The sequence below is a fragment of the Canis aureus genome, chromosome 3 (genome assembly GCF_053574225.1).
Source record: "Canis aureus isolate CA01 chromosome 3, VMU_Caureus_v.1.0, whole genome shotgun sequence".
Classification (NCBI taxonomy): Eukaryota; Metazoa; Chordata; class Mammalia; order Carnivora; family Canidae; genus Canis; species Canis aureus.
Window position 1 is genome coordinate 8,120,595 of NC_135613.1, and position 12,645 is coordinate 8,133,239.

The following is a 12,645-nucleotide window of genomic DNA, read 5'->3' on the forward strand; positions in this document are numbered from 1 at the left end:
GGGTCAGGTGGCCAAGAGACCTGGCTCTTTGGCTTCCTCTTCTTAGTGTTTCTCCTTAAGCCCCAAACCACAGCACTTTGAAAATTGCCCTCAATTCACCCCTGTTGTTTTTCAGATGGGAAGATAGTTTGCAAAGCAGGCACTCCCCAACATCCGCTCAGCAGGGCTGAGATGGGCAGAGCCTGAGCCTCCCTTCACACATTTTCCCTTGCTGCTGACCTGAGCTGGGGGGCTGCAGATAGGACCCACTTCCCCGGGTGAACTTTGTCTAGGCCCTTGGGGAGCCTGAGGGAAACGACTGTCATCCTTGGAAGGTGGGCAAGTAACTGAGGTCTCAATGCACAGCCTCTTGTGCTTAACCCTAGGCCCACACAGGGACGCCGCAAGATCCAGGCAGGGAAATGCTGAGGGATGGCCAATCAGGAGGGGGTCCCGAGGTCGGCTGGCCTGCCACTAAACGGGTGGGGACAGTCACTAAGGAAAGCCCCCTTTACAGTCCGTACCCCGTATGGCCAGTTCCAGACTCACTGGGGAACTCCACAGAGCCAACTCCTTTTTAGCTAAAGGTAGAGCTACTTTCCACCAAGAACCATTGGTTCCGGACACAGGTTCAATCCTAGCACTTCCAGTGTACGATCACCTTAACTCACTTAACCTTTCTGTGCCTCACTTTTCTCATCTGCAAAATGGAGGAGTAAATGAGTTAATATGTTTTTTAAAGATTTTATTTATTCATGAGAGACACAGAGAGAGGCAGAGGGAGAAGCAGGCTCCCTGGGGAGGAGCCTGATGCGCCTCGATCCCAGGACCGCGGGATCCCCCAAACCGAAGACCGACCCTCAACCTCTGAGCCATCCAGGGGCCCCAAGTTTAGTATGTGCAGAGTGTTGAGCAAGAGTGCCCGGCGTGCGGAGCTGCGGAAGTGCGCTCTGCTGCGTGATGGCCCGCGGCTGGGCCGAGACCGCCCCTGGGTCTCCGCCGCTCGCGCTGCCTGCAGGAAGCGGCTCCCGGGCCTTCCCCAGGCGCCCGGCAGAGGGCGCTACCGGCCGGTGGGCGGGCGGGGCGCGGGGTGAGGGCCTGCAGGCGTGGCAGCCGCCCGCGGCTCGGGAGCAAGCTTTGGTGCTTCCCCTTTTACTTATTTTTTTTTTTTAAGATTATTTATTTATTCGTGAGGGACACAGAGAGAGAGAGAGGCAGAGACACAGGCAGAGGGAGAAGCAGGCTCCATGCACTGGGAGCCCGACGTGGGACTCAATCCCAGGTCTCCAGGATCGCGCCCTGGGCCGAAGGCAGCCGCCCCCCCGCTGGGCCACCCAGGGATCCCGATGCTTCCCCTTTTAAAAGGAAATTGAAAAAAATAAATAAAAATAAAAGGAAATTGAGGGCACCTGGGGGGGGCGGTGCTCAGCGGTGGAGCCGCTGCCTTTGGCTCCAGCCGGCCCTGATCCCCGGGTCCTGGGATGAGTCCAGCATCGGGCTCGGGGAGTGGGGGGGGGGGGGGGGGGGGAACCTACTTCACCCTCTGCCCGTGTCTCTGCCTCTCTATGTCTCTCATGAATAAAGAAATACAATCCGGGATCCCTGGGTGGCGCAGTGGTTTGGCGCCTGCCTTTGGCCCAGGGCGCGATCCTGGAGACCCGGGATCGAATCCCACGTCGGGCTCCCTGCATGGAGCCTGCTTCTCCCTCTGCCTATGTCTCTGCCTCTCTCTCTCTCACTGTGTGCCTATCATAAATGAATAAAAAATTAAAAAAAAAAAAAAGAAATACAATCCTTAAAATAAATCAGTAAATATAAATAAATAAGTAATTAATAAATAAGGAAAGGGAGGGTAAAGAAAGTAAAGGCCGTGCACAGACCAGAGATAACTCAGACATTTTGCTGTACAGGTCTCCTTGATGCCCAAGTACGAGCTCTGGTCGTTCCGTGGGGCCTGCAACTCTTGATCTTGGGGTTGTGACGTTGATCCCTACCTTGAGTATAGAGATTATGAAAAATAAAATCTTTAAAAAAGAAAAATTGCAGCTATAATGGGGGTGTGAGGGCAGGCAGGTGGTGGGAGAGGGTCTTCATACATGGCCTAGCCCCTCACACAAGGCAGAGTTAACCCCAACTGACCCTGAGACTCTGAGGCTCTGACACAAAAAAGCCACAACACTCCCAGCCACTTCTGGGGTCCCCTAGAGTATGGGGCATCACCCCAGGGCTTTTTTATTCATTTAACAATTTACCAAGCATGTGTGTGTGCCAGGCACTGTTCTAGGTGCCAGAGATACAGAAATGCAGAAAATAATCAGAATCTCAGTCCTGATATATTGGAAGCTCTGGGCAAAATTGTGTGGAGGGCCAACATAGCATATGAGTTGAGTAAACTGTTAAGTGAAAGATATTCTATCAGGCAGCCCTGGTGGCGCAGTGGTTTAGCGCCGCCTGCAGCCCAGGGTGTGATCCTGGAGACCTGGGATCGGGTCCCACGTCGGGCTCCCTGCATGGAGCCTGCTTCTCTCTCTGCCTGGGTCTCTGCCTCTCTTTCTAGCTGTGTCTCTATGAATAAATAAACTTAAAAAAGAAAAAAAAAAGATATTCTATCTTCCTACTAGAACAAGCCTGTCTTCACAGCAATCTGGAAGGCCAGGTTTTAATCTGGATCTTCAGATATCTAGTGTACTGGGCCAGAATGTGACTCATGGCCAGAGTTAGCCCTCATCCCAGGAGCAATGGTCATTTCTACCCACCCCAGGCTCAATTCCACGCCGTGAGGTTCCTGTGGGTACAACCCAGCCCATGCACCCAAACTTCATCCACTGATACCCATAGGCAGCCTTCCATCCCCTGGGCCTAGGAATATACACCTGGATTATGCTGGCTGCCCTCTGCACAGCCCTGGGGTGGCCTGGGGCCGTTTGAGCAGGGAATGATCTAGAGAGCAAGAAGGGAGATCCAGGTTCTAGCAGTCACAACTCCTTGGCTTCAGGGGAAAGGCAGGGGGGTCAGAGCAGGGCCTTCAAAAGCACAGAGCAGAGGCCCTTCTTGCCCAGTCTAAGGGTGATCCTGCTAACATTCAATGGGAGACAGGCCATAAACAAGACAAATCAGTAAAATACATGGTACAGTGAGATGTGAAGCTACAGAAGAAGATGAAGCTGGGAGAGGGTGCAGGAAGGACAGGGCTGGGTGCGGGGCTCAGCTCTAGTAGTCAGAGAAGGCCTCCCTGAGAAGGTGACATCTGAGCAAAGGCTGGAGGATACTAGAGAGCGAGTATGCAGGTATGCTTGGATAAAAGGAATAAGTGCAAAGGCCCTGAGGCAGGAGCGTGCTTGGTGCGATTCAGCAGGGAGGCCAGTGTGACTCAGAGCAGAGGAAGAGCAAGAGTACACTGGGAGATGAGGTCAGACGGGTAAGAAGGGGGGCCGGGTCGAGTCCAGGAAGCCCTGGGAAAAGGCCTGACACAGCAACCTGGGTTCTGTTCCGAAGCTGGCGAAACCTGATTCCCCCTGCTGCTTCCCCCCACCGAGGAGGCACGGCCGGGACCTGTCCAGGCGTGCGGGCAGCTGCAGAGCTGGCGGGCAGGAGCTGCAGGATTCCTCTCCTTGGCGGGGCGGGGCCCCCAGAGTCGTGGGCCGCAGTCCTGGTGAAGAGGGCAGCCCCTAGAGGCCCCAGGCTGAGTGTGACTCACCTTCGCGCCTCCCCAACCCCAGTTTGCTGAGGCGCCCCTCTTGAAGGGCTGGGAGGAGACCGGTGGGGGGGGTGGGGGGGGTGACACTCGGAAAGGCCTCGTCCCCATCCCTTGCCGTGCCCAGCAGGCAGCCGGTGGGGCTCCCGGGCGCTGGCGCTGGGCCCCACCCACCGTGCCCCGCAGCCGCCCCAGGCAGGGCCAGTCCCCCAGGCGGTGTGTGTCACCGGGTGTCACCCCTGCCCTGACGGCTGAGGCACTGTTGGAAGACCACATAAACGATGACAGGAAGCATGACCACTGGAGCTCCTCTGAATGAGGCCCCTGCTGTGTGCTGGGCAATATGCTAGATTTTTCTTTTTTTTTTTTTTTAGATTTTATTTATTCATGAGAGAGCGGGAGAGAGGCAGAGACACAGGCAGAGAGAAGCAGGCCCCATGCAGGGAGCCCGATGCGGGACTCTGGGGTCATGCCCCGGGCCGAAGGCAGACGCTCCACAGCTGAGCCGCCCAGGCGCCCCAATATGCGAGATTTCACTCCAAAAGCGGAGTTATAAAATGTCCACAAGATCCAGTCCCTTTGCCTCTGGGACCTCATCTCCTGCTGCTCTGGTTCTTCACTCACTGGTGTTCCACCTGTATCGGTCTCCTGCTCGGCTTGAAGCCCTAGAAGCCCTAGGCCCGCTCCCACCTCGGGGTCTGAGTTTGCTGCACCCTCTGGCTGACCTGCGTTCCTCCAGGCATCTCAGGGCTCCCTCACCTCCTCCAGCGTCCCCCAAATGTCAACCAGGGGGCACCCGGGTGGCTCAATCGGTGAAGTGGCTGCCTTCGCCTGAGGCCCTGATTCCAGGGTCCTGGGAGGGAGCCCGATAGGCTCCTGCTCAGCTGCCTCTCCCTCTGCCCCTGCCTGCTGCTCCTCCTGCTTGCACACTCACAATCTCGCCCTGTCAGATAAATAAATAAAATCTTTAAAAAAACAGAAACTAAGAACTCCTAACCAAAAAACCAAAAACAAACAAACAAACAAAAACAACAACAACTAATACAGCAGATCTTGGATCCCCTTTAAAAAAAAAAAAAAAAAAAGAAAAGAAAAAAATAAATAAATAAATAAAAATAAAAATAAAATACAAAAAAAATAAAATTAAAAAATAAATAAATAAAATACAAAAGAAAAGTCAACCTGTCAGCAATCCTATCCCTGGATAAAACTGGCAACCCTGCCCCCACCCCATGCCTCATTTTTCTGTAACATTTATCCTTTCGCACCATACTGCAGCTTTTACCTATTGCCCCATTTAGTTTTTCTCCTCCTCCCACCCTTTGAAGATTAGCTCTAAGGGACATAACGTCCCTCCTCTGCTGCTGCAGCCTCAACCCACAGAACAGTGACAGGATTACAGTGGGTACGCAGTAAATATTTGTTAAATAAAAGAACTTTACAACTCTCCAAGGCAGGGGGCGCCTGGCTGGCTCAGCAGTTGAGCGCCTGCTTTCAGCCCAGGGCCTGATCCCAGGGTCCCGAGATCGAGTCCCACGTCGGGCTCCTGCATGGAGCCTACTTCTCCAAGGCAGGTTTTATAAACTCCTCTCTGGGAACGGAGAAGCCGAGGCCCCGAGAGGCCACAGGTCCCCCGTGGTCAGGCGCAGGCGGAAAGCCCCGGAGTTGAGGGGGTCCAGGCCCGCAGGCGGGCGGCACCTGCTCCACCCGCGACGGCGCTCCGGGGAGGCTGTGATCACACCGAGGCGGAGAGCCGCACGGATGGGAGAGAAAGCTGGTCTGTCCCTTCTGACCACGCTGCTGTTTCCCGGGAGCCGGGCTTCCTGCCTGCGCAGGGCTGCGGGGTGACTTCAGGCCGAACGAGGCAGGGACTGAAGCATGAGATGACCCTAAGTCACAAGAAAGAAAGGCATTCCGTTTTCAGTGCTCCTGCTTGCATCAAGGAGAGTCCTCCTTTTTGTGCGTGGCAAGTCCAACAACTTAAGACGTACATTTCTCTCTCTCTCTCTTTTTTTTTTTTAAGATTTTATTTATTTATTCATGAGACACACAGAGAGAAGGAGGCAGAGACACAGGCAGAGGGAGAAGCAGGTTCCACGCAGGGAGCCCGACGTGGGACTCAATCCCAGGACCCCAGGATCACGCCCTGAGCCCAAGGCAGGCGCCCAGCCGCTGAGCCCCCCAGGGGTCCCGAATCTCTCTGTTCCTTAAGAAGAGGATGATGTGAGTACATTCCTTGCCACGTTGCTGCAACAATCAAATAAGTTAATGGAGGTAACACACTTAGAACAGCACGTGGCTCATAGCAAATACTCAATAAATGTCAATCCTCATAGTTTTTGTTAACTCTAGGGTGGGCTGGAAACAAAAGGAGAGGTTGGAATCAAGGATGCTGATTAAAATGCTGTCACCCCTGTGCCTCAGTTTCCTATCTGAAGCCCCTGCTCCCTGGGCGTCCTCCTTTCCAGCTCCGTGAGGTGTGGGAGCCCACGGAGTACTGGAAAGATCAACCACTAGAACTTGGTGCCTGCCTCATCATTCAGCAGATTTTTATTGAGCCTCTACTGAGTGCCAGGCCCTGGGGATATGTGGAAAAACAACTCCACCCCACGTCTCTTACATAAATAAGCTCTAGCCTGAGCGGGAAGAGATGAGGAGGAACCAGGCAGTCACAATGCGGGCTGATCTTAGCTTGACCTGGTGTGGAGTCAGGGAGGGCTTCCCGGAAGAGGCAGTACCCAGGCTGATACTTGAGGGCTGTGTAGAAGTTTGTCAGGGGCTGGAGGAGATAGAGAGGAGCAGTGTGTGCTCAGCAGGGGCAGGGGCATGACCAAATTGGTGTTCTGGAATGATCCCTCTAGGGACACATGGGTGGCTCAGCAGTCGGGCACCTCTGCCTTCAGCCCAGGGTGTGGTCCTGGGGTCTCGGGATCGAGTCCCACATCAAGCTCCCCACAGGGAGCCTGCTTCTCCCTCTGCCTGTGTCTCTGCCTCTTTCTCTGTGTCTCTCTTGAATAAATAAATAAAATTAAAAAAAAATAAATAGGTAGAATGATCCCTCTAACATGTGACCTAGGTAGACTTGCATATATGCAAAATTCCAGATGGATGAGGCCACTTACTGTTGTTCCATTGTCTGTAAGAGCAAAAGATTGGTAATAACCCTTGGTCTGTCCGTGGTGGCGGCAGGGCGGCCACTTAAATAAACTCTGCCACACTCGCAGCACGGGATGGATATTCTGCAACTTAAGCAAAGAAGGAGGAAGCTCTTTTTGCACTAACGTGGAAAGATTTCTAAGGTCTCTTGCCAAGTGAAAAAGCAAGTTGGGGGGACGCCCGGCTGGGTCAGAGGTTGAGTGTCTGCCTTTGGCCCAGGGTGTGATCCTGGAGACTCAGGATCGAGTCCCGCATTGGGCTCCCTGCATGGAGCCTGCTTCTCCCTCTGCCTGTGTCTCTGCCTCTCCCTCTCCTCTGTGTGTGTCTGTCATGAATAAATAAATAAAATCTTAAAAAAAAAAAAAAGCAAGCTGCAGAACAATGTGGAAAGTGTACTACTTTTTGTGTAAAAAAAAAAAAAAAGAGGAAAATGAGACTGAGAAATTCTGTAATACAATAGCATAGCCACCCAATAGAATGATCTGTGATGATGGAAATGTTCTATATTTGCGCCGACCAACACTGAAGCCACTCACCACATGTGGCATTTGAAATGTGTGACTGAGGAACTGAAATTTTTTTCATTTAATTAGCTTAATTTTACGTTTGAATCTAAATAGCCATGGGTAGAGGTGCGCCTGGCTAGCTCAGCCAGAAGAGCATGCAACTCTTGATCTTGGGATCGTGAGTTCCATGTTTGTGGTCGCCTCATGTTTGTGGGGGTAGAGATTACTTAAAAATAAATAAATAAATAAACAAACAAACAAACAAACAAACAAACTTTAAAAAGCCACATGTGGAAAGGGGAATTTACCAGCTCAGAAGACAGTGCTGTCACCCAAGTAGGGGTAATGGTAGGTAGAACAAGAGTGTAGACAGAAGTGAGTAGATTCAGGGGTATTTAGGAGGATGGGATGGCTGATCGGATGTGGGTTGATCAGTGAGTGAAAGGATAGAGTTATAAGGACACATAGTTGGCTCAGTCTTTAGAGCACGTGACTCTCGATTTTGAGTTTGTCAATTCAAGACCCACATTGGGGGTAGATTTTACTCAAAAAATAAAAAATAAAAAAAGGAGTTACAGACTAGATGTTCAATTTCTGTCCTGGGTGGCTGTTCGATAATGGTGCCACTTTCTGAAATGAAGACAGAAAGAGCACAGGTTGGAGAAGAGCAGTGATGGGTTTGGTTTTGGACATGCCTGCATTTTGAACATTTTGAGGTGCCTCTGGGACATGGGAATGCAGATGCTCAGGTACAGTAAAGTTCCAGCCTCGTGTTTGCACACCTCTACCTGTGGCTATTTAGATTTCATGACTAAATAAGTAAAATCTTTAAAAATGAATGAATGAATGAATGAATGAATGAATGAATGAATGAATAAGAAATAAAAATAAAATGGGAATAAGAAAGATAGGCAAACACCCGAATTTTGAACTCAGGACTTCCTAAACCTGAGGTCCTTATGCTGCCCACTTCTGGGCCCAATGCAGCATTTTCCCTCCCCTGGCATTTCTCACTCCCTCTGCTGTTGGCCCTTGGCCAGTGTCCCCTCCTTCTCTCCTCCGGATACCTCTCCACCCTTCTCCACCCTTCCATCCCTACTTTCCTTCCATCCCCATGTCTCAATGGAAATGAAGTCAAGATTGTTTTTTTTTTTTTTTTTTTTTTTTTTTTTAAGATTTTATTTATTTATACATGAGAGACACAGAGAAAGGGAGGCAGAGAAGCAGGCTCCACGCAGGGAGCCTGACGTGGGACTCCATACCGGGTCTCCAGGATCAGGCCCTGGGCTAAAGGGGGCGCTAAACCGCTGAGCCACCCAGCTGCCCTCAAGATTGTTTTTGATGAAAAAAAAAAAAGAAAAAAAAAGATTGTTTTTGATGGAATGTACTTTATGATCCTTGAAAAATATTTTTTTTTTGAAAAATATTTTAAATGTAGAATCTCATGTATCGTTTCCATTAAGGAAAAAACAATAAAATCAAGTCATTTCATTCTTAGAGGTCACTTTTTTTTTATTTCCCCTAGTAATTCAGTTGACCCTCAATTAAAGAAGAAAAGTTCCCCTAATCCTAATCAACAAGTATATCAGGTTGCACTTGCTCCTGCTGGCTGGGGTCAGGAGCAAGTTTATTTTTCCCGGGGTATTAGACATCTTGACTCATGAATCACCAGGGAATAGCTTCAGGTTTTTAATTTCAAGTGTTTCAAATGGCTGCTTACAGACACTCTTCCGTCTTCTCTGTGCCCACCAGATTTCTTGCTGAGACAATTTGGGGTTTTGCTGCCTCCGAAGGACTACCCCTCCCCCCATTTGTGCCAGAGTGACCTTTCCAGAACATAGATCTTGTCTTGTCCCTTCTCTGCTTAAGCACTTCTGTTCCGTTCCCATGACCTACTAGATGAAGTCCAAGTAGCATGTCATGTGAAGCCCTCCAAAAACCCTGGCCTACATTGACCTTACAGCTTTAATTCCTGCCCACTCATAACCTCTCCCCAGGTACAAGCTCCATAAGCCACACTGAACAGTTCACCCTTCCGGAACATAGCCTTTCCTAGTACCTCTCCTTTGCTTGTGCTGTTCTCCTACCTGGGAGTCTTCCCTTCTCACCCCATTGCTCCCTGAATTTGATAAACTCTTGCAAGCATTTCCCCCTGCAAAGCCTTCCTTATTACCCTAGTAGAGTCAGAATTAGCTGCTCCCTTGACTTTCTACTCTTTATTCTAGCAGAGCTCATGAGACTCTCCTTTTTTTTTTTTTTAAGATTTTATTTATTTATTCATGAGAGACACAGAGAGAGGCAGAGACACAGGCAGAGGGAGAAGCAGGCCCCATGCAGGGAGCCCAACGGGGGACTCGATCCCGTCCCGTCCCGGGACTCCAGGATCAGGCCCTGGGCTGAAGGCAGACGTTCAACCGCTGAGCCACTCAGGCGTCCCGAGACTCGAACTCTTTTTTTCTTTTTTTTTTTTTTTTTGAGACTCGAACTCTTAAGCGTTTTGTGTCCATCTCCCTATTTTGGTCTTAGGCTCACGGAGCACCTCTGCCTTAATATCCCCAGGCCACACTTTTTTTTTTTGTTTTGGATTTTTCTTTTTTTTTTTTTAGGTAATCTCTACACCCACCATGGGGCTCAGATTTACACCCCCAAGATCAGGAGTCACAGGAAGTCTCCCTCCTTACAAGTGTTTCCTTAGCGTCTGCATTAATGACTCATCACCCTAGATTATAAATGCTTCTGTATGTGTCTATCTCCTCCACCTGTCCGAGGACACCTGAGGGCGGGGACTGTGGGTCTAGCCCAGGGCAGGTACCTGGTGATAGCTAATAATTAGAGAGCACTTTCAGCATGCCCACTGTGTTTTGAGCACCTTACATATAGTCACACATTTAAGGAACAGTTTTTTTTTAAGTAAACTCTACCCCCAACATGGGGCTCAAACCCATGACCCAGAGATCAAGAGTACATGCTCTACTGTTGGAGCCAGCCAGGTGCCCCTGTATACCAATTCACTTAAATGCCGGAACAACCCCATGAGGTGGGTATCATTAGCTCCATTTTCCAGAAGAGCAAACTGAAGCCAGAGAGATTCTACACTTGCCCAAAGTCACACAGCCAGGAAGCAGAGGAACAAGGATTTTAATCCAGGCCATCTGGCTCCAGGGCCATCTCCTACCCACTGCATGATACTCATTGCATAAGTGAGTGGACGGAAGTGGAGTTGATGCTGAGGAGCCCGGCACACCCTGGATTCCTGCTCCTCTTCCCCCAGGAGACCTAGACCCATGCCAGACTGCAGGGAGTTGCCCACATGCGAGGCCAAGATCTGTACTAATAAAGCGTTCTTGGTGAATAGCATTTTAATAAAGACTTGTTGTTTTCCTCTGCCAGACAGGCCACCCCATTTCCTGCCACCCCACAGGGAGGTCCTGGGAATGGTTAACATTGCTTTGCTGTTGAATAACCTCTGGAGTAGCTTTAGTAACAAAAGAACTCTCGGCACAAGCCTCCTGCCAAACTTTTAAAGACAATCCCCTCTCTCCTTGTTGGTAGGCCCAATAGATGGCTCAAAATCCTGAAATATGCGCTTATCTTTGTCTCAGTAACTCAAGGGGAGTTACCCTTGGAGAAATTGATCCAGACCTACCATATGATTCATCAAAGGTGTGTATATGAAGAGGTTCCTCATAACATTGTTTATAAGAAGAAACACTGGAAAAAACTCTAGGTAGGTCAGGGGCAGCCCCGGGGGTCTCAGTGGTTTAGCACCTGCCATCGGCCCAGGGCATGATCCTGGAGACCCCGGGTCAAGTCCCACATCGGGCTCCCTGCATGGAGCTTGCTTCTCCCTCTGCCTGTGTCTCTGCCTCTCTCTCTCTCTCTCTCTCTCTGTCTCTCATGAATAAATAAATAAAATCTTGAAAAAAGAAAAGTTGCCTTGGGGGTGGCGGGTAGGGAACAGAGTGGCTGGGGGATCAGAGAGGAAGAGTTATTTTTTTATTTTTATTTTTAAAGATTTTATTTATTTAGTCATGAGAGAGAGAGAGGCAGAGACACAGGGAGAGGGAGAAGCAGGCTCCATGCAGGGAGCCCGACGTGGGACTCGATCCCAGGACCCCAGGATCACGCCCTGAGCTGAAGGCAAACGCTCAACCGCTGAACTGCCCAAGCGTCCCAACTTTTTCTATTTTTAGAATTTTTTTTTTTTTTTTAAGATTCATCCATTTATTTGTAAGAGACACACAGAGAGAAAGAGATAGGCAGAGACATAGGCAGAGAGAGAAGCAGGCTCCCCACAGGGAGCCCCATGCAGACTGGATTCTGAAACCTGGGATCACAACCTGAGCTGTAGACAGGCGCCAAACAGCTGAGCCGCCCAGGGATCCCCCTAGATTTGTTTTTTTAAGTAATCTCTATACCCAACGTAGGGCTTGAACTCACAACCCCAAGAGCCACAGTCACATACTCCACCAAGTGGACTCAGCCAGGCATCCCAGGAAGAGTTACTTTTTAATTTTTATTATTAGTATTTTCTAAAGTTTATTTATTTATTTACTTATTTTAGAAATCTCTATGCCGGGCAGCCTGGGTGGCTCAGCAGTTTAGTGCCACCTTCAGCCCAGGGTGTGATCCTGGAGTCCCGGGATCGAGTTCCGCATTGGGCTCCCTGCATGGAGCCTGTTTTTCCCTCTGTCTGTGTCTCTGCCTCTCTCTGTGTCTCTCATGAATAAATAAATAAAATCTTTAAAAAAAAAAAAAAAGAAAGAAAGAAATCTCTATGCCCACTGTGGGGCTCAGACTAATAACCCCAAGATAAAGAGTCGCATGCTCTGCTGACTGAGCCAGCCAGGCGCTCCTGTTCATTTGTTTTTAATTCTCCATCCAGCCCAAGGAATAGAACATAAAATACTGTATGTCTACCTGTGGGAACCCTCTCCCTCCAATGTGCCCCATCCCTCCAGTGATGATCACTCTTCTGATACTTCCTTTTTTTTTTTTTTAAGATTTTATTTATTTATTTATTCATGAGAGACACACACAGAGAGAGGCAGAGACGCAGGCAGAGGGAGAAGCAGGCTCCACACAAGGAGCCCGATGTGGGACTTGATCCCAGGTCCTGGGATCACGACCTAAGTCAAAGGCAGCCATCCAACCACTGAGCCACCCAGGCCCAAAAATAAAATCTTTAAAAAAGAAAAAGAAAGGATCTTGCCTTTTACTTAGTTCACTTGTATTGTTTTTTTGTTTTTTCCCTGACCTTAATTCAATCCTGCCGTGGCTCCTCCCTGCTCTGAGGACCCAGTCTGCTGC